This window comes from Vombatus ursinus, unplaced genomic scaffold (assembly GCF_900497805.2).
Source record: "Vombatus ursinus unplaced genomic scaffold, bare-nosed wombat genome assembly UNPS02014814.1, whole genome shotgun sequence".
NCBI lineage: Eukaryota > Metazoa > Chordata > Mammalia > Diprotodontia > Vombatidae > Vombatus > Vombatus ursinus.
The window spans coordinates 2,689,014-2,714,767 of NW_020954592.1; the positions used below are offsets into that span (position 1 = coordinate 2,689,014).

Here is a 25,754-nt window from a genome sequence, read left to right on the forward strand (position 1 = left end):
TTCTTAAATACTCATTTTGCTGATACTACAGTGGGTGTGAGCTGACTCCTTATCCCATTGAGAGAATCCCTTGAATATGTCTAAAATCACTGCCATTATAAGATCCCAGGCCCCTGAGTCTGGCCGTGTAATTTCTAGATGTTCCCTTTCTTCCCTCCCTTTAGTAGTGAGGTTAACCAGAGTTTCTTGTAATCAGCGCCTGCTAACTATGTTACTTAATATTCAGAGCCAGGCCTAGCATAGGTTAGTCCAGGATTCAGGCCTGGAATTAAAATGCAACAAAACTCTTATAGATCATAAAATACAATTAAAAACAACTTTACTGATAGTGAGTATAAAAAGAATACAGTTCTTCATTTACCTTGGTTCAAAAGGTGTCCCCCACAGGGCAATGAGAATGCTGCTAAAAGCTCTAGAACCCTAACTAGATACAGGATAGGATTTTTATGCCCCTGGCTAGCCCTTTGGATCAACTCAATCTGCAGGATAGACTCTGTTTCCTTAAAAAGTAAACCATGCCAGGCTATAGCAAATAAGTATCATTCCTACCACAGAAGTACCCACTATATGGAAGGCACAGGGGATAGAAAGGTAGAAAATAGCACACTTTTTGCCCTCAGAGTATTTTCTCATAGTGAGGATAAGACTAATGGAAAGCAGTATGGTTTGGATTCATTGGACATGGTGGGTTCATATCCAAACTTCTACCATCTTTTATCTCTGTCAGCTTGTTAAAAATTACTCAATGTGTCTGGGTTTTAGCTTTCTCCTTTGTAAATGGGGAGGGGGGGAGATAGACTGTCCCTCTAAGGTGTCTTCAATTCAATATAAGGTACATGGTCATATATGACAGTGGCAAAAGAAAGATGAAATGTTCAAGGCAACTTTTAAAAGAGAAATGTTCAGATTTTTACTTAAAAATTTTTTAAGTTAAAAAAATTTAAACCCCAGTTTTTTTTTTGGCTTATCGAAAAATTTCAGAGATGGGTTATCTCTCAAAAGTGAATGGGGAGAGAGGGAGAAGAGTTTGAGGAGTTTTCCGGAAAGGAGAGAAAGTCTGCAATAGCTACAGTGGGGATTACAACAGATTATCAAAAAGGAAGGAATCCTGGGTGTGTGTGTGTGTGTGGCATTTTTATGGATTAGAAATATGACCTCAGAGGTCCCTTCTATAGGAGAGTTTAAAAAGTGGATTAACATTTAATACATTTTTTTGTTATTTTGCTAAAATATGGGAGGGACTTGTGAAAATTCTGTAGTTTATCATAATTTGGGGGGTGATGCATAGACTTAATAAATTTCTCTACAAAGAATCTAAATAAAGTCATTGAGTTGGAAATGACTTTGGCAGTTTGGGCTAATTTTCCATCCAGTGAAGGAATTATGCCTTTGCTTTTAATGCTTAGAGTGTGGGCTCACAGATTTAGAACTGGCAGGAACCTTAAGGTTGTATAGTCCAAACCCCTCATTTTTACAGATTAGGAAACTAAGTAGAAAGCTAAAATAACTTGCCCAATTGCCATTTCCATTTTTTTTTAAGACCTCTGTCAGAACTTCATCATGTTGAGCTGAAATCTGTCTTCCTGTAACTTTTATCTCTTGGTCTTGGTTTTTGCCCTTTGGAGCTGTAAGGTCTTAACCTGCTTCCATAAGTCATTCCTTCGGATATTTATAAATGGCTATCATTTCTCTCTAGTAAGTCTTTTCTTTAAGTATCCCAGTTCCTTTAATCATTCTTAGTGTCACATTGTTATATAAAATAACATTGCTAATATAACCTTCCTCCTTTTTCTCAGTTCCAAGATTGCTTTTCCTTTGTGGAAGAAACAGAAGCAGTATAAAAGTTGAGTAGTTTTTCCTTCTTTGCCTCAGATGCTATCATTGTCCCACCTACTCTGAATAGTATATGTTAATGCCAATTTTTAGTTAAAGAAAATGCAAATAGGTAGTTATATGTTACAACATATATTTCATGACAAAGAACCTTTCACAGAAAAAAAAAATGTGGTTAGGTTATTCAGTACCAATTCAGTCCAATCACATTTTTAATAATCTCCAAGAAACTCTCAAGACTTTATTTTTTTTAAGCTTTTTTTATTTAGTACTTTATTTTCCCCCAGTTACATGTAAAAACAATTTTTTACATTAGTTTTTAAAACTTTGACTTCCAAATTCTCTCCTCCTCCCCCATTGAGAAGGCAAGCAATTCAATATAGATTATACATGTGTAGTCATGCAGAACATTTCCATATTAGTCATGTTGTGAAAGAAAACATAGACAAGAAAAAATCTTAAAAATAAAGTTAAAAAAAGTATGCTTCAATCTGTATTCAGACACCATCAATTCTCTCTCTGGGGATGGATAGTATTTTTCTTCCTAAGTCCTTCAGAGTTGGCTTGGATCAAGACTCTTATTGTACTAGAATTTGGTATTCAGTATCGCTTGAAATGGAGTTGATAGTGAAGATTTTTTTTAAATGCAGTGATTTCTTATTTTCTAATTAGATTGTTTTATTTCATTAAATGGATTATGTATAATCTCAACTAGTATATACTCCTTTTGGATAAGTACCACGTTTTATATTTCTTGTTTGTCTCCTCATAGGCTCAAAACAATATTTAAATATTTAGTAAATACGAAGTCATTAATTGGTCCATGATGGCATTTTGTTGTATTAGCATTTGACCCATATAGGTAAAGTTTCTTCATAAGAACATACATGGGATATTCACATTGTTCTGTTACAATTAAATCAAAATAACTTGATTGCTAGAAACCAGTCTATATTCTCTTGTAATGAAGTAACTGTATTGTAATGAAAACTTTGGAACTCAGGAGGTGAAGAGGAGGGAAAATGTCATCTCTACATAGATTCCACCTCTATTTCCAGTCTCCTTGTTGGCTCTTTTGTTTTGGTGCTTCAGATATTTGAGGTGAAAAGGAGTTAAGAGATCGATTGTTTGATCATGCTGATAAAAGAATCAAGTATAACTTTTTACTTGCAGAGCAACAATTTCCATACGATGTCTTCGTCATAACAAGTGCATCTTTTTTTAAAATTAAATTTATTTATTTATTTTTAGTTTTCAACGTGTACTTCCATAAGCTTTTGAGTTTTCAATTTTCTCCCCCTCCCCAAGATGGTGTGCAATCTGATATAGGCTCTACATATATATTCTTATTAAACATATTTTCATATTAGTCATGTTGTAAAGGAGAATTAGAACCGATGGGAGGAACCATGAGAAAGAAGAAAAAAAAAAAAGAGTGAGCAAATAGTGTGCTTCCATCTGCATTCAGACTCCGTAGTTCTTTCTCTGGATGTGGATAGCATTTTCCATCATGAGTCTTTTGGAGTTATAACAAGTGAATCTTAACATTGATGTGGACCAAGGGAAACATCTGTTGTAGCGAATTATTCATAATTTAGAATTTGCTGTAACCAAATGTGCGTGGTATTGTTTGCGTGGACCAACCAAGCAGGATATAGAAATTATTTTGTCGAAAAGAACTTTCCCTTTTTGGGTAATGGTACTCTTTGTAATGGTATGTTATCAGCAAAAGCTCTTTGGTTCCCTCGATCCTAGTGTGGGAAAAGACTGTTAGTAGCCCAAGTTCTCTTGGATTTGGGGGAATCTGGATTATGGAGACCCTTGGGGAAGGAATGTTCATTTCTTCAATCCTACTTTTAAAAGCTGGTTTCTTTTTTTGGTCATCTCAGTGCATTCTAAAGACACCAAGTTAGTAGGTTTTCTAAACAAATGATCTAAATGCCCTTGATGGCGTAAGATAATAAAAAAGGAGTAAGGAAGAAATTAGGGAAAATTTGCATTCATTAAAAATGAAAACTTTGCCTTATATTTATTTAAATGCAACTGCTATGGACTCTAGGGTCCAATGAATCAGTAAGTCAGTCAGTTAATCATTTATTAAGTGCTTACTATATGCCAGATACTGTGCTGAGTGCTGGGGATATAAAGAAAAGCAAAAAACAAAAAAACCCAGTTCCTCCCTCAAGATATTTACATTCTATATTGGAAGGAGACAACATGAAGGTACATTCAGACTGGCCTTGCTGCTGTATGCTCCTATCTGCAGCTTTTGTGCAGGCTGACCCACTTATCTGGAATACAGTTTTCTTACCTTCACTTCTTAGAATTCCACTTCCTTCCAAATTGAGCTTGTGCAAGAAGCATTTCCTTGTGATTGTTTGCTAATGTCCCCCCAAATTGCCTTTTACTTATTTTGTATATATTTATATGCATACATGTTTCTCCTTGGATAGAATGTAAACTCTCTGAGGACAGGGACTGTTTCATTTTTATTTTCATATCCTCAGCAGCTAATGCAGCTTCTGGTACATAGCTTAATAAATTCTTATTGGTCGATTAATTGGGTTAGTAATTTCAAATGTTATTATAAAAATTCAGCAAACAACATTTTTTGTTGAATGAAAACAAAAAGAAAACCTTGCTAGTAAAAATAATTGAACTCTTGAAAGTAAAATGTAGTTGTGAACAAAAATTACTGGCTTTTGATAAAGAAGTACACCAGTAAATATTCATGTAGTTACTATACTTAATTTATACATGTGGAAACAGGTCCCAAGAGGCCAAATGATTTGTGCAAGGTTAGCTGTCTAGTCAGGGGCAGACTTGGCACCAGTGCATTAAGTCTAGATTTTCTGAATTCAAATCCAGGTCTTTCCTCTGTTGCTTCAGAGTAGTCTGGAAGGAAGTTTATGTCAACTGATTTGTACTGGAAGCAGCCTAACAACAAGTAGAATTTCAGCTCTTCTTTTCTCAGCTACGAGAAAATTTAAGAACAGGTTTGTTCCCAATCATATCACACAATATGAAATTAGCTTAGATTATACTTTCCAGAGAGGAGTATTGGTTAGGTTGGAAATAGAATTCTGCATCCACATGGGGAGATAATGGCAGGAGAGAAGATATGAAAGGACAAAAGGATGAAATATAAAGATGGAAAGGGGTAATATACTTATTGCTCCTGTGTTTCTAAGTGAGTGAACTGAATTAGAATAACACACATTCATCCTATGTTTTCCCCAGGTTTATGATCTTGGCACAGAGGAATTGTTGAGAGCAACCCCAGTGACCTTTGAATTTGACCCTCATTTTTTAATCAGCTTTGTAGGCAACAATTAGAATTAAGCTTTTTCCGGTACTACTTAACAGAGAATGCTGTCCAGTAACTTTTTCTGTTGCACCAAAATGATCTGTTTCTGCCTGCCAGAATTTTGCATGTATCTTCATATACACATGAATTCCAAATGCCCTTAAATGAGTTCACATTCCTCTTGAAAATCTAAGAATACTAGGCAAACCCATTCCTAGTGCTACTTATTTTTTTCATCACCCCAGAATTTCAAGACTTGCTGGGTAATTCAAATCAATTCACTAAGCATTTAAGTGCGTTCTCTGTACAAGGCATGGTGCCAGGCACCAAGGATAGAAAGACAGAAAGTGGAAAATGAGGTCTCTGCCCTTAAGGAACTTGTATTGTGCTAGTGAAACATGCCACCCCCCCCCCCCCCGAATAGTATACACAGTGTATTATAGAATTATGTTAATAGTACCTCTGGTTTTACCTACTTGATTTGGAATCTATGTCCCACCCCCACGTTTTGGAAATGGAGACAGTTTGTATCACAATAATTTCCCCATCTCATCCATTGTTCTCTCCAAATCTTCGAGAGCAGAGCTGGAATACTAGAACACCCCATCTGCACCCTGACTTGCAGTTTGGGGTAAGAGCAGTGAGGGTGAGGGGGGGGTCAAGATCTTGGTTCAAGTATTGGCATTGGCATCATGAAGCTCTGTAATTTTGGACAAGTTGTTTCATCTTTCCAGGACTCAGGTACTTCATCTTTAAAACAAGGAGCTATGGACTAAGTAAGGTGTTGTCAGTAAGGTTTTAACTCCAGTCATACATGAGACATAAAATTCAATGATGTGACTTCAAATACACACCTCGTTTTTAACAATTGGTGCAGCCATTCAGCATCACAAAGGCAAAAACATCTATGTATTTTTTTTTTAGAAGAATCATTTATAGATGAGATTTTGTTACCAGGAGATCCATTTGGCCCTTAGAGTAATCATCACTCCTGGGTAGTATCCAAGTTGGATTCATATTATATCAAATTCCATTGTGATATAGGGAGGCCCTTGTGCATTTCTTTTCTTTATTATGTAACTAGGAGGCTCTACAAGGAGGCATAGTCAGAGGTTGATTGGATGCTATCAGACAAACAAAATCAAATTCAGACACTTAGTCTAAATGGAAGTAAGGAATTAGGTTACCAGTATCTCATTATCTTAGTTCTCTTGTGGCAGAGATACAAGATTGAACTATGGTGACATGTTCACACATCTAATAACTATCTTTTTCATGAAAGTAAGGAGAGAAATTGTTCTTAAATATTAGACCAATTATTTTTTTTTCAGTTAATGACAGAGATAAGATTTTTATGGGTGTGGTTTTGATGCTACCTTTATAATTTGACCCATTTATAGGATGGATTTTCAAGCAAAAAGTGTTGAACTCCACTTGTAATATTATTTAATACAATATTAGTTAATACAACATATTATTAGTTAATGCAACAAAAGTAATTTTGTTACTTTTATCCCCTTTTAAAAAAACTTTTTTAAAAAATGTTCTTTGCTTATCTTGTAGCAGTTGTAACACAGGGAAACAAAATTGCATGCTCTCCTTATGTAAGAAGTTGTTGATTTTAGCACTTTTAAACTTTTTTTTTTGTCATTTCCCTCTTTTTGAAATACTTTAGATTAAAGCTGAAAGATCTTTTTTTTTTTTTTTTTTTACCTGAGAATTTACTGAAAGGGTGGTGGTGTTAAGTATATTATGCTTAGGGGAAATCCCTTTCTCCCAGCATCACAGGATAACCCATTTACCTTGGTCACCAACTAACTCTCATGACTAGGGTAAAGAGTCTGATTAGCAGATGCCAGTCAAGGATGATCATCCTGGACATTGGCCTTGTGCTGTTTTGGTGGGTGGTTGGGGAATCTGCAGTCTGGGAATAGACAAGAACTAGAGAAAGGTTACATGTCACCCCTCCCCCTCTTTCCCAACCTCCTTCCACAAAAACTGGTCAGGTTACACATTCCTTGCCCTCCCATAATCTTCTCTCCTTTCCTTGTTTTTCCGTTTAAGGTCAGCCTTGATCTCCTTTTTATTTAGATTTCACCTGAAAGGGGAGATAACTAAAGGCTTTGCACCACCACCATAGCTCTGCCCTGACTAGGTAAGAAAAAGAAGGGAAGAAAGGAAATTTCAGGGAAGGAAAGAAGGAAGGAAGTTAAAAACTATCAGACTGGGATGCTTTGGGGCTTCCAGGTTTATGTGCTAAGAATTTATGCCTTTAACAAAACAGGGCATGATCCCATATTATTTGGAGGCATTGTGGTAATGTGGAAAGAATGGTGGGTTTGAAGTCAGAGAACATTAATTAAAATCCCAATCCTGTTTCTTTCTCTGTGACTTTCAGCGAGACAAGTAACCTCTCTGGACTTCAGTTTCCACACGTGTAAATTGAGGGTGTTGTTCTAGATCAAAGGTGTCAAATGCATTTGGTCCACAACATTCTCTAGGGCCCAAAGCAGATTAAAATGTAACTGGGAAATATTTAACAAAATAAATAAAAATATAATACAACATAGATAATAGCACAGTAAAAAAAAAAAAGACAAAAAACTAAGTCAGTATGCAAGCCAGGATACTTATGTACAGATTAGTACCAAGGCCCCCTTTTCTGTTTGAGTTTGACACGACTGGCCTACATGACCCCTGAGGTGCCTTCCAGTTGTAAATCTACGACTTTTCCTACCTTTTAGGGAAGTATTCGGATTGACTCATTACGGTAATGAGAGAAAGATGTTTTCTTCAGATATTAATTTTAAGGGGAGTCAAATGGTTTGTGGTGGTATTTTGTTGGATTTTTTTTTTTAAAGATTGGGAAAGAAAATTTAGAGATATGAAAAAGTTGCTGACCTAAAAGGACTGGAGGCTGAAGTTTTTTGCATAGTACAAATTCATAGATCAATTGATCAGTCCATCGTCATGCATTTATTAAGCACCTATTAAGCACTGGGGATATTAAGGAAAAAAAAATGGTCCCTGCCCTCAAGGAGCTTACATTCTGTTCTGTAAGGGAGATAACACTACATTCGAAATGTACACAAACCAAAGAGATAGGAGAGCAGTTTATTAAGGATAACATTATTAAAAAAAAAAAATCAACTACTTTGAAAGGCTTTAGAAATTCCAGTGAATGGATGTAATGATAAACCACAGTCCAGAGAAGCCTGCTAGAGGGAAGATGGCCTTAAAATGCAGGATGAGACCCATGTTTGGGTATGACCAATGTGGATGTTTGTTTTGCTGTGGACTTTAGGTTTTCTTTTTCTTTTATTCTTCACCTTTGGGGGAGAGGAAGAAGAGAAATAAATGCTTTTAAAGAATGAATGAATGAATGAATAAAATGCATAGAAGAGAACAGAAGGAAGTTCAGGGGGAAACAGGCAAACAGGACAGTCTTTAAAGTAGCATGTTGATCTTTTTAGAAAATAATATTTTTCCCCAATTACATGTAAACAGAGTTTTTCACATTCATTTAAGAAAAATTTGAGTTCCAAATTTTCTCCCTCTCTCCATCATATTTTGCCCCTCCCTGAAACAGTATGCAATTTGATATAGGTTATACATGTGCAATCAGCATGTTGACTTTTCTATATTTTTAAAAAGCAAGCTGTATGTATGGAGATTCAAAGTTTTACATGTGATTCCTCTTTTTTCTTTTACTTTATATATAGAAACATTCTTTTTGTGTTTATTAAAGTAAAAATGAAATAAAACAAATAAATAAAATATAATTTTTGTGAGGGAAAACATCATATGGTGGGGGTTGGGGAAAGAGGAGGGCAGACAGGGATTAGGTGGAGAATCATGAAGGCTTCATGTCAAACGTGGATCAAAGGATTTAGATCTTGAAAAGATCACTCGGTCCAATTCTTTGCTTTAATAGATGAGCAAACTGTGGTCTAGAGAGATTACCACCTGGTGTTAAAACTGATGATGATGATGATGATGCATGTGTTTTGAACATATTCTCCACTAGCATACCTCTGTGTTATAATGAGGTATCAGAAGACTTTAGTAATGCCCATATCTTTTGACTTAGAGATTGTACTAATTGGCACATACTCCATGGAAGTCATTGATTTAAAAAAAAGACTCCATAATTAGCAAAATGTTTATAACATCACTTTTTATGGTAGCAAAGCACTGGAAACAAAGTAGATGTTGATTGCTTGGGGAATGGTTAAGGAAATTGTATTACATGAAGGTGATGGAATATTATTGTCCTGTGAGAAATGACAAATATGATTAATTGAGAAGCATGGAAAAGGCTTAAATGAACTGATGAAAAGTGAAGTCAGCAGAACAAGGAAAACCAGATGCAAAATGACAAAAACAATGGAAATGAAAAATATAACCACCACAACAAAAGAGTGGAAAATTAATTTTTCAAACTGACAAAGAACAAGCGTAGCCTTATAGAATAGATATGAGAATACATCTTCCTGCACTCCTTTGCAAAGATGGGGTGTCTATAGGTGTTGAATATTTCATACAAATGTCATTTTTTTCAATATGGTAATTAGTTTTGCTGAATTTTTTCTTTCCCTTTTTCTTTAAAAAAATTTCTTTGTTATAAAGGATGGGTCTTTGGGAAGGGGATGGAGAGGAATACAGGAGAAAATGTAGGCAATGTAAAACCAAAAAAATATAAATATGTATAATATGTTTGTATGTGTATGTATTTGTATATGTATACATACATACAAGAAGAAGACATTAGTGCAGAGCAGAGGTGAGAAGCAGGCTGGATAAAAACAGGCAGTGAGATTCGGCCCATGGGCTGTTGTTTGCTGATTGTTGGTGTAGAACATGGAATATTGTGTGGCAGCTCTCAACATGGGTCCTTGCTCAGTAAATGTTTGTGAGTGAATGAAATCAAATGTATTCTTTTTGTTGTTGTTGTTGTTGTTGTTGCTGTACTGGTTGTGCTGATCCCACAACCCTCTATTGGGTAGAAGTGAAGGAAAGTTTTATGCACAATCTTAGCACTATTGAATAGTCAGTATATAAACATGATAGCTACATTAAATGACTCATGATCATTATAGAAGTGACTTCTTAATACCTGTTGTTCTGTCCAGCAGGATCAAGACTGAAGCTAGCACTTGGGTTTCATAAAAGCTACCAAAAATCCATCAGATGTAAATGATGCATCATCATTGATCTGATATGGATTCATTAAAACATGTAGGAGAAAGTTTTCATATCTCATTAAAGCTTATTAAAAAAATTCCTTAAGCCATGTGATCTTTTCAGTTTCTGATTTTGGGAACGTTTCAAGTGAAATGAACTTTGAATATTAGTCTTTAAAGAACCAAAAATCCCCACTGGCTTAAAGAAAATATGAAAATACAGGTTAGCCTCAGTTTGCATGTATTAACTTGATTCACTTATCTTATACATTTAAAATAGAGATTTGATTTACATGTAGAAATGATTCTCAGGCATTTTCCTTAGACCCACAATAAGACTTCAAAGAAGTCACAGATCAGAGTCTCACTTCAAAGATGTTAGTACCTATAAATATTTTTTTACAACTAATAGATCACAGATATGTGCTTAGGAGTTGATTAAAGGGAACCTGATAGTCTTCCTTAGAAAGAAAGAAAATATGTCTTATATTCAAGATTGATTTTTGATAAATGAATATAGTGATAGTGAACTTGCGTAAAGTTGCTCATCACATGCAGAAAATATCAGTTCTCTGGTTCTTGCAGATAGTAAGCAGAAAGATCCATGTAGAAATGAGAGAGAATTCCTTGTAGTAATTAAAACATTGGAGTGGAAATCAGGAGATCTATCTACAGGCTGGTCAATCACTTAATCTCATGGGGTCTCTACTTCTTTTCATCATCAAATAGGGCCAATAATATGTTTATCTTACAGGTTTAGATAGGGTGTTATAAAGGGGAAAGAGGCCTACCTGAGAGTCAGGAAACCTAGGCTTAGTTTTTAACTGGTAATTTGACCCCAGGCAAGCTTATTTTTCCTTGGCCACATCTGTACAATGAATGAAATGGACTAGTTCCAAATCTATTAGCATTACAAACAAGATGTGATTGTAATCAATAATCACTTTTTAAATAATCAGGAAAATGTCATTCAGTAGCTCACTTCATAAGATGATTCACAACAATTTCCATTTTGCCTCTTATTTTCATGAGATACTTTTTGGGAGGAGACTTTTTATTTGTTGCATTTTGCTTAAAAAATTCAAGAATTTGGTTTCTGAATACCTTTCTGAATTTGCCAGAATCATGAAATTACATATATTTAAAAAAATTTTTTGGTAACAATACATGCCACATATCTGCATCACAAAAGTAAACCCAAACTAGAGAGTTTAGTTTTATTTATGTTTCAACTGTATTTGGTATTTTGTCCTCAGACTTGGATCACATGTATTTTTTTTTCTTCACCAAGTCTTGATTACTGAAACCCTTGCTGCCTTCTCTCTTCAAACCTAGAAATTTTAACTAATTATCCACATTGAGAATTGGGACAGAGCAGATTTTGAGAGGGGAAAAAAACAACAACAAAAAAATACAGCGCACTTCCAAAACCTCCAAATCACATAGATAGGCACAGATTCTCTGCCAAGACTGACCAAGAACAAACTGATTGGGTATTGTATGACTTTGGGTTTATTCAGTGGTTAATTTTAATGCAATAAAAGAAGCCATTTTTTTCAGTCATGTGGTCAGTTTCAGTCATCATGGTGATGCACATCAGCTGAACAAATTCATCTTTTTATGCTGTAACTGACAGCAAAGTAGATGGATGTTCTGTGGGAACTTGTCTACCATTACAACTTTTTTTTTCCTCTTGGAACTTCTGGGTTTACTTTGCTAACACTCTTTTTGAAACAGTTGAGTGAGATCATCCCTAAGGTGTCCCTGTCAGCTTTAAATGTGAAAATGCTTTAAAAGTGTAAAAATCTTATATAAACGTAAAATTATTAGTGAGTTCTACCAACTACATGGAGTATTGGCATAGTCAGTGTGGCTGCTTAATTTAATTCCCATAGAGTCTGTAAGAACATTTCATAAAATGGTAATCAACTATGTGCTGTACTTTAATATATGTGTCTTTTTAATGAGTTTGCAAAAATCATCTGGGTTGATTTCATATTTTACTTTTGTTCCACTGGTTGTGTGGGAGAATTAAATACATAGAGATTGTGCAGTGAACAGGATAAAATGTTTTTTGAAGTGAATATTAGGATTAGTAATTATGATTTTTACTATGTGTTAGGGCCAGTATCATTCTTCTCCCTCCCCCACTCCATACCCCAGGGGACCATAGCTTTGAAATCATAATGAATCCTGGAAGTCAGTGGTAAAATAATATTTGATAGACATTTTTGCTTTACTTAATCACTTTTTCAGGAATGTATTAAATGGAAAAGTGAAGTTAGAATGTTTGGTTGTTCAGGTTAGGATTTAGCTTGACCTGGGCATACAGGCCAACTGTAAAATTTTATAATCAGAGCTTTTTCTTAATTGCTTAAGATTAGCAATTTAAGCAATTGCTTAAATTGGCAATGTTATCAGTGGTAAAAAATTTTTTCAAAGTGCTTTTTATTAATTTTTTCCCAATGAGGTAATTTAAAAGATGGAGTATATATATATGCATGTATATAAATTTACGTACTCTAACATACATGTATATGTATATATAATATATACACACATCTATTTAAAGTAGTGGAAAGTCCATTTACTATATATTGACTTTTCAGATGGGGAAATTAAGCCTCATATTCTAGTAGCATTTTATGCTTATAAAGTTCTTTCCAAAATTTAACAAATAATTACTCTGTACAAAGCACTGTGTTAGCTATAATAGCTTTTGCCTTCAGTGAGCCTACATTGTATTGATGGGATGAAACAATTAGGCAAACAAGTAAATGTGATATGATTTGAGGAGGGAGAGAGGACTGACAACTTGGGGGGAGGGGAGAATCAGGAAAAGCATTTGATAAGAGGTAGAGGAGTCTTTTAATTAATTAATTTATTGGCAATTGGGGTTAAGTGACTTGCCAAGGGTCACACAGCTAGTAAGTGTCCAAGTGTTTGGTCTGAGGCTGGATTTGAACTCAGGTTGTCTGACTTCAGGGCCGGTGCTCTATCCACTGTGCCGCCTAGCTGCCTCACCCCTAAAGATGAGTCTTGAAGGATTTTAGATAGGGTGGACAAGTCTTTTTAAAGGAATTGGGAGCTGGACTATTGATTTTGGTTGAGGAGATCACATTATTTGGAACATAGCAACTATGAAAGAGCTTCTGAAAAGGTATTTGGGAGTCTGAATGTGGAAAGCTTGAAATGCTAGGCTGAGAGGTTTCTGTTTTGTCGTTGAGGCAGTAGGGAGCTAGTAAAAATTCTTGAGCAGAAGATTGGCATGATCAGATCTGGGTTTTTTGAATATTAATTTGGCACACATATTTCTAAAATGATGTATGATGTTTTGTGTAGACTTAGCTGACTCATAGTTAATAAGGGGAAAAAAACCCCTTGTCGTCCATCTTGTATGATACTGAACAAGTTAAAAAGGTTTGTTTTACTCGAGAGTTAACTTGGCTTACAAATAGCATCTCTTTTTCTTCATTTTCCTTCCTTTCTAACACCTGAACCTAAGCAGCTGTCAATTTCAAATTTCTTGGCTTTCATTTTTCAGCACAGGATGTTATATTTTGTATGCTAACATCTCCTTGTTGTACTTCCTACACACATCAAGCTGACACCTAGTGATCTACTCTAGGATAAAGACAGAAAATGGTAAGGTCCCAAGACAAACTGGAGTTCACAGAAACTAGTTTCTCAGCTGATTTCAACACTAAAATCAGCTAAACATTGTTGTAGTCTCTTAGATTGTCTTGTTTGGTGAGCATAACTACCAATTAGAAGTACAAATTTAAGCTTCTGTTGGGTAAATTCAGTGTTTTAAAAATGCAAATAAATTTCTCTATGTCTGGAAAATAGGCTTTCAATACTAAATACTCATGTACATATATAGCATACTCTTAACCTACACCTTTTTTTTTTCAAAATAAATTTTTATCTATATCTTCTCTGTTTTTATCACCCATATTACCATGGTATCCCTTTTCCCAGCCTCTCCCATGGAATGTTCCATTATAATAAAAAAGAAATTATAAAAATGAAGAAAAAAATGTTTTGTAAAACTAATCAACGTATCAGAAAGTTGGGTGTTAGACACAGTGTTCCATATCTATGGTCCACGTCTGCAAAGAAGGAGGTGGGGAGGGGAGGGAAGAGAGAGCCTTATCTTCTCCTTGATCTTCTTTGGGACCAAATTTGGTCATTGTAGACAGCATTCAATTTCAGTTGTTGTTATTATTTTCATTTGTAGCTGTAGATACTGTGTATATTATTTTCCTGTCTGTAGCTTTTACGCTGAGGATGCATTTGATTTCTGATAAGAGCACAAAGCTGTGAAAAGAGTGGTGGTGACAAAAGGTTGTGATACTTCCTGAGTATGCTAGGGAAAGTCAGGTCAGCCCTCTAAACCTGTTTTTATTCATCTGTAAGATGGTGTTGTTGACCAGCATAATGGTGGTACTGGGGAGGTGTGAATTATGCCCCCCTACTCCTACCTTCTTTTCCATATGCCCAGTTGGGGACTGTTGCAAGCATGGAAGTTGGTGGTGCTGACCTGGGACAGTGAACTTTGAACCTTTGTGGATTGGGCCTCAGCTGTGGACCCTTTGGGCAAGAAGAGCTTAAAAGTTGTTTTTAGGAGTTTGGAGAGGAGCTCCTTAGAGGCTTTTGGGAATCTCCTGGGCCACCTCGTCACCAGTGTCCTAGGAGGGGTAAGAGTAAACTGTACAATGGTTCTTGCCACGTAGGCCAGGCTAGTTTTTGTGGCTTTGTTTTTTATTTTTAAATTCCTAAAAAGGTAATGAAATTGTCGTTGAGACTCAATTAGTCTAGGGAACTAAAGCCCAAGCCTTTGACATGACTTGTTGGTGGTCAAAATACAAAAGCTAATACAGGAGGAGTCAAACTAAACATTTACATATTTTCTTAGGGGAAAAGCAAATATTTTCAACCTTCCCCATGTTTCTCTGTACAGTACTCCTGAATGCTCACCATTCAGTACTGTAGAACAGGCCATCAGTTTTGATGACTGAAAATGAAATTTGTATTACCACCCGAGACAGAAATTGGTTGGAACTTATAGGAAATACAAACTTGACCTTTGTGAGTGTGTGTTGTGGTAGAAGATGAGAATACTAATATTTTTTTGGTGCCTCAAAGAAGAGCACGAGAAAATTACATACGAAGGGAAGTGAAACATTTGTCGACTTTTAAACAGAGAAAACTTTGAGCAAAATTACAGTTTTATTGATGAAAAAATACATTTTTATTCATTTTCATCAGTTTCCAACTCTGGATAATGGTTTGTACTTTAAAATCCTCCCAAATCCTGATGTGACCATAAATAATGTGGAGAAAACAGCCTCTAAAGTAGTACTTTGAAAATAACATTTGTGATGAGTTTTTTTTTCCTGATTATAGTAATAGAGAGAATATTTGTAAAGTTCCAAAAAAGGTATGTGTTTGTTTTTTGAGATGTCTGGAAACATAAGGTATGAAATGATTAGTCTTGTTTCTGCAGTCGATGTACAAAGGTAAGGAAAGGTATTTGGGAAATGAAGCTATTGGCCTGCAGAAGGTCTGGAATATATAGTTATTTGCCAGTTATTCCTAGGTAACATCGGCATTTGTTTTACCCTTGGCAAAGCTAGCTTTCAAGTTTATTGATACTTAGCACCTACTCAGCTTAACTGGTTAGTTGTTGACTTCTCAGGTACTCTATTGACTGTTAGCAGCCACTTATACTTAATTACTTTTGTTGATGTCTATCTAGGCTTTCTTTTTTTGCCCAAGTCCTATAAATTAGTCTTTTGAAACTCAATCTCTTTATTACCATCCCAGGTGTCTGGCATGTTTGAGAGAGGTCTTTGCTTCATAAGCCTTGGTTGGGTGGGAGACTGAGCCGTCTGATAATAATAGGGAAGAATTTGGCGGCATTGGTAAACTCCTCCTGAGCTAGGTTTTCGTTATGTGGCTTCATTGTTTTTTTAAAGGAACTGTCAATAATATCATTGATTAATTCAACAAACAATTCTTTACTAAGTAACCTCCTCTTCTGTGTCTTTATGCAAGACCCTGTGGAGGAGTATAATACTCCCAGCCTCTGCCCCAGAGACCCTTACCTCTGGTTGAAGGAACCACAAACAGTAATGTGATAGTGCTTGATTTTCATTGTGGAGAGAGTTACTCATTAACATTCCTGTTTGTTAGGATTTGGATCAATGAATGAATGAAAAATCATCTCTTAAGCTCTTTACATTATGTTAAATTCTGGAGATACAAATACAAAAAGTGAGACAGTCCTACCCTCAAGTATCTTACATTCTAAAGCTAGGAGATCATGAGTATAGTATGGGGGGTGGGGTAGATGGGGTATTTCGGTTTGGAAAGTCACGTGGATAAGGGGAATAGATTGGCATACTCTTTCCTTTGGCAGTAGCTTTGGCTGTTTGGATTTGATTATGGTTCCAGTTCTGAGAAAAGCTTGGGGGGAGGAAAGATTCAATGTTTCAGGGTGACCAGGTTATAGGATTTGTGGTAAGTAGGAAAAATAGCAAAGGATGTAAAAGTCAACACAGGTTATTGTTACAGTTTTAATTTTCCTTTGCCAAATACCAGAGGCCTCTCCAGACCCTGGTGCAGTCTGACCATGGTTTTGTCAGTTATATTCAATTGGTCTAGAATTTACTGAATGGACCTGCTATGGGCATAGAACAGGGCTTATTGCAAATGAGGCATTAGAAAAACCAAATGAAATATTACAATACAAATTCTGTACATTTTTCCAGTTTGCAGAAAACTTAATGCTACTATTACCTCCCTTTCAGTTCCTCTTGGAGGGGAAGAGTTTATTCCTGGTGCATTGCCATTGTTTGTTGCAATTAGTTTTTATTGACTAAGATGACCTTAATAGGTTTCATTGATGTATCTTGGGTTTATTACCATTTAGCCCTTTAAATCTCTGGGAGGCCGCTACTATAACAGAGATCATATTAATTAGCTGTTAGAGACACATTTTATAATTATGTATTTCTTTCTAAAACTCAAATATAGCATAGTTCACATTGAGTATAAAAGTATGTAGCCAGATAGAAGAGAATTTCAAGTACGGTATTATCTTTCTTTTTCTGGGAAGTGAGAAAGGGGGTTTATGAGGAGGTTGCTCAGGATGATATTATTACCAGAAAGGTGAGAGATGTCATCAGTGGTTAAAAACCGGATGCATTTTGTACTGTGTGCCCCATGGGTTTGTTTTGTTTTTGATACTGAAGGAAGACAGACCAGTTAGTTACCTCTTAGCCTCAGGCAAAGTAACTGGAAAAGGATGGTAGGGAGCAATGACAGCTCTTCTATCATAGTCTGAAATCACCTGCTCTGGATTCATTTATTATTTTCATGTATTTATTTACTTTGTAGAATGGATAAAACAAGACAACTGCTTAAGTAGTTTTGTATTCAATCTAATTAACTCCACTAGAACCTTAACTACTTTAAAGTGAAAAGTCACTTAACATTTCTGCCTCAGTTTCCTTACCTGTAAAATGGAGATAATAATAGCACCTACCTCCCAGGGTTGTTGTGAGAATCAAGGGAAATAATAGTAAAGCTCTTAGCATAGTGCCTGGCATATAGGAAGCACTATGTAAAGGTTGTTGTTGTTGTTGTTGTTATTACTAACTGCTGGTTTTCAAGCTGGCTAGCTGACCCTCTCAAAGCTTTGCGGCTTGCATGTACTCTGACCTCCTTTTCCTCCTCTTGTCAGAACTTGGACTGGCACTCCTGGGACCCTGGGCACTCTGACTGGTGAGAATTTACCTTATCTTGCCATTTCAGAATCATGCCCCTTGTACTCAGAGATCCTCTTCTCCTTTCCATTCTCCTCATCTGTAGTATTCCCTTCACTGTACCTTTTCTCTCCTCTCCAACTCTAGCTTCTCTATATATGTTGTCTTTCTCTGTTGGAATTTAAGCTCTTTGAGGGCAGGGACTGTATTAGCAAAGTTTAGTACAGTTCCTGGAACCTAGTAAGAGCTTAAGAAATTTTTAAAAATTAATTCATTTGCCACCCACACTGCTATGTAGAACGTAATAAACAAATTTTCTTTGTCATGGAAATGCTGTGAGAGTATGCTTTCCTGATACCTTCCCATTCAGGGAAAGTAGAGAAATCAGAAAGGAACTGAGCATTAGTTTTAATTCTGAAGTTGAAATTTATATTGTAATCTCAGGAGCTGCAAACTTTCTAAGAAGACCTGGGGATTTTAGTTGACTGAAGGCCCCAAATACATCAACTGGGTGATGTGGAAGCCAAAGAAACTAATGCAAACTTAGACCACGTTTGCAGAGGCATAGTGCCCACAATGAGAGTTTCGATAGTCCTTCAACCTAGGCAGACTACATCTGGACTTTTGTGTATAGTTCCATGTTGTTTATTTTAGGAAGGCCATTGGCAAGCTATAACCTATGCGTTGAAGTCGATCCAGAATGATGAGGTATCTGAAAACCATGCTGTACTTGGATAGAGGAATGGTTAGTGGGGGGAGAAGAGTTATGTATTTGGGAGGAGGGAGGAGAGACAAAATATCTCATCAAATAATTGTGAGAGACTTTGTTTGCCTTCAAAAGATAGAACTAAGAACAGTGGGCAAAATTTAGGGAGATATGGAAATCTATAGAAATCTATTTTTCTATCCATAGATAGAAATGTTCTTTAATTGTTGTTCACATTTCCTGTTTTAAATAATACTAACACCAGCTGAGATAAATTCTGCTTGATCACCCCTCCCCCCCCAAAAAAGTTGGGAGGAGACAGAAACTTCCCAACAATTAAAGTTGTCCAAAAGTGGAAAGACCTGACTCAGAAGGTATAGTGAGTTTCCTATCACTCAAAGTACTTAAGTGGAGGTTTGAATAACTGCTTGTTAGGGATATTGTAAAGGATATTGCTGCTCAGGTTGGATGACTTCTCAGATGAAGAAGCATACCTTTTTTTTTTTTTTCTTTTAAATTGGTGGCGTGTAGGTGGCACAGGGGATAGAGTATTGGACTTGGAGTCAGGAAGACCTGAGTTCAAATTCTACCTCTGATAATTACTAGTTGTAGTTTGCCCTTGGGCAAATAAGTCACTTCACCTCTGTCTCAGTGTTTCAGTTAATCTGTAAGTTGGGCATAATAATAGCACTTACCTCTCAGGGTGGTTGTGAAGATAAAGTAGAGAATTTTTGTGAAGTTCTTTGCAAATTCTTAAAGTTCTATATACAAGTTTGCTATAATAATAATAATTATTATTATTATATTGATGGAGATGATGGTAGTGATGAAATACTCATAGTTGCAGATATGGACATGAGCTTAAATTCATGTATGACAGGAATTTCTACTCTCCTGGTTGAAGAAGTGTCATAGAGGATGCATATTTTATAAATGCTTGTGCATAATTTTGTCACAGGTATCACGAGGAAAAGCCAAGCCATTTTTTTACTGCCTTTCAGGGAGTAAGATAAGCCTTCACTGGGAGGCAGCTTTTGAGAGTTAGGGATACCATGGACATAGTTGAACATTTACAGAGGTATCACTGGCTAAAAAAGGTTGGGAACCAGTGCTGTGGTATTTTAAAATTGGCTCTTAAAAAAGTCACGCATGATCTCATGCAATTAAAGTCCAAGCCAGAGAGTGAAACATGGTGTGACTTTCAGTGCAGAGATGGCAGTTTCAGATTGGTGAGTTCCAGAAAACTCAGTGTTATCTTCCATCTACACACAGTCTGAGGTAGGTCTAGGAGTCCGAGATAAAACCTAGAAAATCTGCTCAATCAGGAAATGGTGAAAGGGTCATTTCTTGACATGTCTGAGTACTCATATCCCTCCTCAAAAGGCCCAGTACTGGAATTAATCATATGTAGAAGAGAAGGGGAAGAACAAGTTACTCAATGCTGAAGGTGAAAGTGAGGGAGGAACTCATGATGGGCAGAATGGGGAGAACACAGAGATGTGGGATCTCTTAGGTGTTTATAAGATGCTTCTTTGGGAACAGGACACAGCCTGAGTAGAATTTGTGAAGGGAAGACAGTCTGATGTTTTGTCTTTGATAAAATGAGAGTGCCATTAAGCAGATTTCTCTTTTTCTAGACTTTCCTAGGAAATAAGTAAAACAACTAGTAAAATAACTTTCATAACTAGTAAAATAACTGCTTGAACCTCTTTTAATGGGTAACATTTCTCTCAACTGACTGTAAACTAATCCCTGATGAGATATTATCTGATTAAAAGCATTGTATTTCATCAGCAGTATCTGCATTTTAATAGAGACCTCTTAAGCACCAAAGGAAAGAATCTTCTTCAATGCCACCTGATACTTCCCGCAAGAAGATGGTTTGGGCTTGATCGACTCTACTCATCATTCCTCTCTGTCCAGTGGAATTAGCCACTTACTCTGCCTGCCTTTCAAACTGACCCTTTTTGACTTACATATGAAACAACTTGGCCTGAGTGCTATTTTTTGATATTACTTTTTGATAATTCCAAGAATGTTCCAGTAAGCTCGGTGGATTCAAAAGAGGATTGGATCTGAAGTCAGATGACCTGGGTTCAAATTTTGCCCTTGTTACTGTCTGGGTTGGCCCTGGACAAATCAGTATCAGTTTCCATTTCTTAAAAGACCATTTCTTGAAAAGGCCAAGGTCCCCACTGCATCCAGGGCCATCTCCTGTTTTCCTGATCTCTATCTTGCCACTGGACCCAGATGGCTCCGGAGGAGAAAGTGAGGCTGGTGACTTTGCACAGCCTTCCCTCACTTAAATCCAGTTGATTTGCATGTCATGGTAGCACCTCATTAATTACTTTATCTCCCTTCTCCCTCTTTTTGACAAACATCAAGAGGAAAAAAAAGTATGTATAGTAAGAGTCAACTAGCATTTATTACAAGTTGACTGTATGCTTAAAAGCTAAAGGAAAATTTAAAAGAATTTGATGACTCGTGCCATATATGACCAATGTAACTTCATCGCTCCCTTCGTTTAGCTGTTTGTGATGGAGAAAGGAAATTTAACAATTTATGCTTGTTACGAATGGATAGTCAATAAATCTCTAATGTTTTCAAATGAGAATATTGAAAACAATGGGAAACCTGTTTTTCCTTAATAATATGAAATATTTTTCCACTCAGAAAAAATATGAATAAGTAAAAAGTACATTTCTTCTGGGTATAGTTCTTTTTAAAAAATGGCTCTCAAAGAGTCATTTAACACTGCATATTACTAAATGCTTTTGCAAATAAGCTTTCTGAAGATGTTTTGGACATTAATAATAGCAGATACTATGTAAGTGTATAGCTATAGAAAAAGTTAGGTGCATAAGCACTTTACAAATGTTTCATTTGATCCTCGAAGCAACCTTCAGAGGTAGGTGCTGTTAGTATCCCCATTTTACAGTTGAGGAAAGTGAGGCAAACAGGAGTTAAGTGCCTTGCCTCAGGGTCATTGTAAGGCCTGAGGTTAGATTTGAATTGGGGTCTTGCTGATTCCAGGTCAAGTTTTCTATGGAGTGCCTCACCTACCTGCTTCTGGGGGCAATTGTGTTCTAGTTGAGACATATCAGGAAGACTCCTCTGATCCCCTTCCCCCAACTTCCCAAATATCTTTCTCCACTGAGACATGCTGATTGATGACTGAAATTTCACCATTAAAGACTCATTCATTCCTTTGGCATATGTCTTTGACCAGGTTAAAAATGCATATCCTCCTGGAAAGAGGTAACACATCAGGTCTTATTAGTAATTCATAACTCTGTCAATCAATTAATCAGCATGCATTTATTAAGCCCCTAATAAATGACAGAGATTGTGGTAGACACTGGAGGCACAAAGATAAGAATGAAACCATCCCTGCCTTCAAGGAACTTTTTAATATTCTACTGGGGAGCTACCATAGGGATAGAAAAACATGTACAAGATCATTTTTTAGGAGAGGCAATCACAAGTGGTGACTTCTCTGGCATGAAGGGCAGCTTGTGAAACAGTACGAAGACACAAGTTGAAGTATCCTAACAGTAAGAAGGATGAGATGGCTTCCACGGGGTACATGAAGGGGAATAATGTCGTGAAGAGTTTTAAATGCTGTATAGCAGTTTGTATTTGATACTAGAGGCAAAATAGGCCACTAGAATTTATTGAACTAGAGTTTAGTGACCTGCTTAGACCTGTTTCTTGGGATACCAGCTTGACAACTTGATGGATCAGAGAGTAAGGGAGTCTTGAGGCAGGGAGACATTAGGATGCTATAGGATGCTAATGTCTATATTAGGATGCTGTAGTCCAGGCAAGAGGAAATGACGGTTTGCATTAGGGTGGTAGCCATCTGCATGGAGAGGACTTCACCCACATGGGAGGGGATGGAATCTGAGGCACAACTATAGGGCAGAGTTGGCCTTGGCCAGAAGAACCACCTTCTTCACCCAACTTGATTATAAAGGAGGAGAGAACAGGGGGATGCTGTCAAGGGATTTTGAAATAAAAAGTCAGGGAGAAGAGGGAGCTCAAAGCAAATGGCCTTTATTAGGGGGGAGGGAGTGATAGGGGAAGCTTGAAGAAGGAAGAGAAGATTGGGAACCATCTCTCTGGGGAAGGGGAGAATCAATTATGGAGGAGTAAAAGGATTGCCATGCTGCTGTGAAGGCTTTGTAGAGGTAAGATAACATAAATTTGCAGTGGATTGGTGATTTCTTCCAACAGTGTTCAACAGCAGCAGTATACTTACCTGAGAAGCTCAAATGGAAAGCAAACAGCTCTGTGCGTTGGAGAAAACAGTGAAGGGGGTAAAGAATGAAGAAAATGAAATGTTCTCAGGTTCCAGAGAACATGCTTTTCCTACTTACAGTTTTTCCTGAGACTCTTTTTAGATTAAGAGTTTAAAAAAGGAGTCTTTTTACCCCTTTGTCTTTGAAGGACAAACTTTGCTGAGATATCTTAAGGGGAAATATACTAAGCTCTAAAAATAAAAGAAATAGTACAAGAGGAAGTGGGATGGCTAGATGGTGCAGTGGATAGAGCACTGTATCTGGAGTCAGGAAAATCTGAGTTCAAATCCTGCTTTAGACACTTACTAGCTCTGTCACTCTGGCCAAGTTATTTAAGTCTGTATGCCTCAGTTTCTTTATCTGTAAAATGAGCTAAGGAAGGAAGTGGCAAACCACTCCAGTATCTTTGCCAAGAAAATCTCAAACAAGGTCACAAAGAGTCAGACATGACTGAAACGACTCAACTTCTTTTTAAAAAATGGCTCTCAAAGAGTCATTTAACACTGCCTATTACTAAATGCTTTTGCAAATAAGCTTTCTGAACAGATGTTTTGGACATTAATAATAGCAGATACTATATAAGTATATAGCTGTAGAAGTTAGGTGCATAAGCACTTTACAGATGTTTCATTTGATCCTCACAGCAACCTTCAGAGGTAGGTGCTGTTATTATCCCCATTTTACAGTTGAGGAAAGTGAGGCAAACAGGAGTTAAGTGCCTTGCCTCAGGGTCATTGTAAGGCCTGAGGTTAGATTTGAATTGGGGTCTTCCTGATTCCGGGTGTGCATATGTGTATATATGTAGTTATGGGGAAGGGAAGCCAGTGAGAAGCGTTGGTAAAGAAAGTTTCCTATATCAAGTCTGTCCCGCCCTCCCCCACTCCCCAAAAAAAGAGATATTGAGAGGATGCATTGTGGTACAGAAGAAAAAGTTCTGGTTTTGAAGACAGAAGATGTGAATTCAAAATTTACCTTGGACACTACCTGTGCCTGGGCAAGTTATTTATTTTGCATGACTGTTCAATTTCCTTATCTGTAAAAATAAGGGGGTTAGCCTAAATGGCCAGCTCTAGTTTTATGAACCTATGAAACTGAAGTTTTTTAAAGGTTTGGGTAATCATAGGATTTTAAAGTCTTTGTCTTTGTGGTTGACTGAGAAGTAAAAGGTGATGTAGAATCTCAGGCAGTTGGGTGTTAATTATTTGTCAGCTGATAAACTTTTGTTTTGAAGTTGTAACTTAAAATTTTTTTCTAACCTGTTAACCTTCAATAAATGATACTGACTTTTTTGACAGGGCAGGGGCTAGCATTTATATGGCATTTTAATGTTTGCAAAATGCTTTATATATGTTAATTCATTTAAATCCTCACACCATCCCCAAAAGGTACATACTGTTACTTATTTCCGTTTAACAAATGAGGTAGTGAAGCAGAAAGAGACTGCACAAAATTGTCCTCAGCCAAACGGTACACATTTAAAGTAAATGACTGAAAAGAAGACATTTCAGAGTTCAAAAATGTTTGAGAACTGACTGACCTTCTAGAATCTGTAGCTTGGGGGGAACAAGTGTTCCCTCTTAGTGGTGAGAGGGACTTGGGAACACAGTCTGTGGGAGACTCCAGCGCCCTTCTTTCATTCTGCTGTCCTGAAGACTTTATGTCCCTTTTTCAAATTGGGAGAGGCTACCTTTTGGCTCAAAAGACAGTGGCCGTCCACATCTCTCTCAGGGTGGAGAAGAAACACTTGTCCCTCTGAACAACAAATCCTAGAATGCTAGTCTCTAGGACCCTCTTCTCCTCCCTCTCCACTCCCACCCCCCATGCCAGGAAGCCTTAGATACCCAGAAAGAGCATCCCTTACAAGAATGCCCTTTCAATCAACAAAAACATTCATTATTTTAAAAAGGCAGTGTAGAATAGTGGTGAATATAGTACTGTCCATAGAGTTAGGAAGGCCAGAGTTCACATCACACCTCTGACTTTAACTACTTCTATAATGATAAATCACTTAATCTCTTTTGACTTCAGTTTTCTCATTTGTAAAATGCAGCATCTGTCTTACAGGATTGTTAGTTGGGATCAAATGAGATAATGCATATATAATATTTTTCAAACTTTTAAATTATTTAAAAAATTTCAGTCATTATTAGATTACATTAACAATAACAATATATAAATGAATTTTACTTACTTTTATATACTATATTCTCATGTACTCGGTTCCCCAGATTTGCATTATATATTCATTGTTTCTACCTCTTTTACTCTTTCACCCTTCCTTTCATTCAGTTCTTACTTGATTTATTCAAACTATTCTCCACTATTTTCTTATTTTCTACTTAACTCAGTGTTCCCCATTGGCTGTTTAATTTAGCTAATTAGTAGTGAATCATATGAAGTTATTGCTGCTAGCCAGGCTTGGTTTTGTTTGCATAAGGAAGAGATGGTGGTGATTATAGAGGAGTTGACAGCTTTGTTGTTATTGGCATAAGGAATGAGATTTGGTTGGGTAATAGTGAGTGAAGGTCACTTGGGATAGGTGGTGGAAAACAGCTTAAGCTAGAATTGGACTGTGGTAGTCTTGATGTCAGGGGAACAGAAGTGAGTTATTTGTTATGTTGTTGTTTAGTTCTGTCTGACTCTTCTTGAACT

General features: G+C 36.6%; 1 protein-coding gene across 2 annotated transcripts in view; it reads left to right on the forward strand.

The window, feature by feature from the left end:
- The window catches only part of TBL1X (transducin beta like 1 X-linked), a 374,495-nt gene that overhangs the window by 26,539 nt on the left and 322,202 nt on the right, over window positions 1–25,754 (forward strand). Inside the window, exon 1 of one of the 2 annotated variants that reach the window (XM_027835316.1) lies at window positions 14,721–15,023. The exons of the other annotated variant lie outside the window; for it this stretch is intronic. The gene's annotated coding sequence lies outside the window, so the exon portion shown is untranslated. Of the gene's footprint in view, window positions 1–14,720; window positions 15,024–25,754 lie in introns of those variants that run through there. 2 annotated transcript variants of the gene reach the window in all.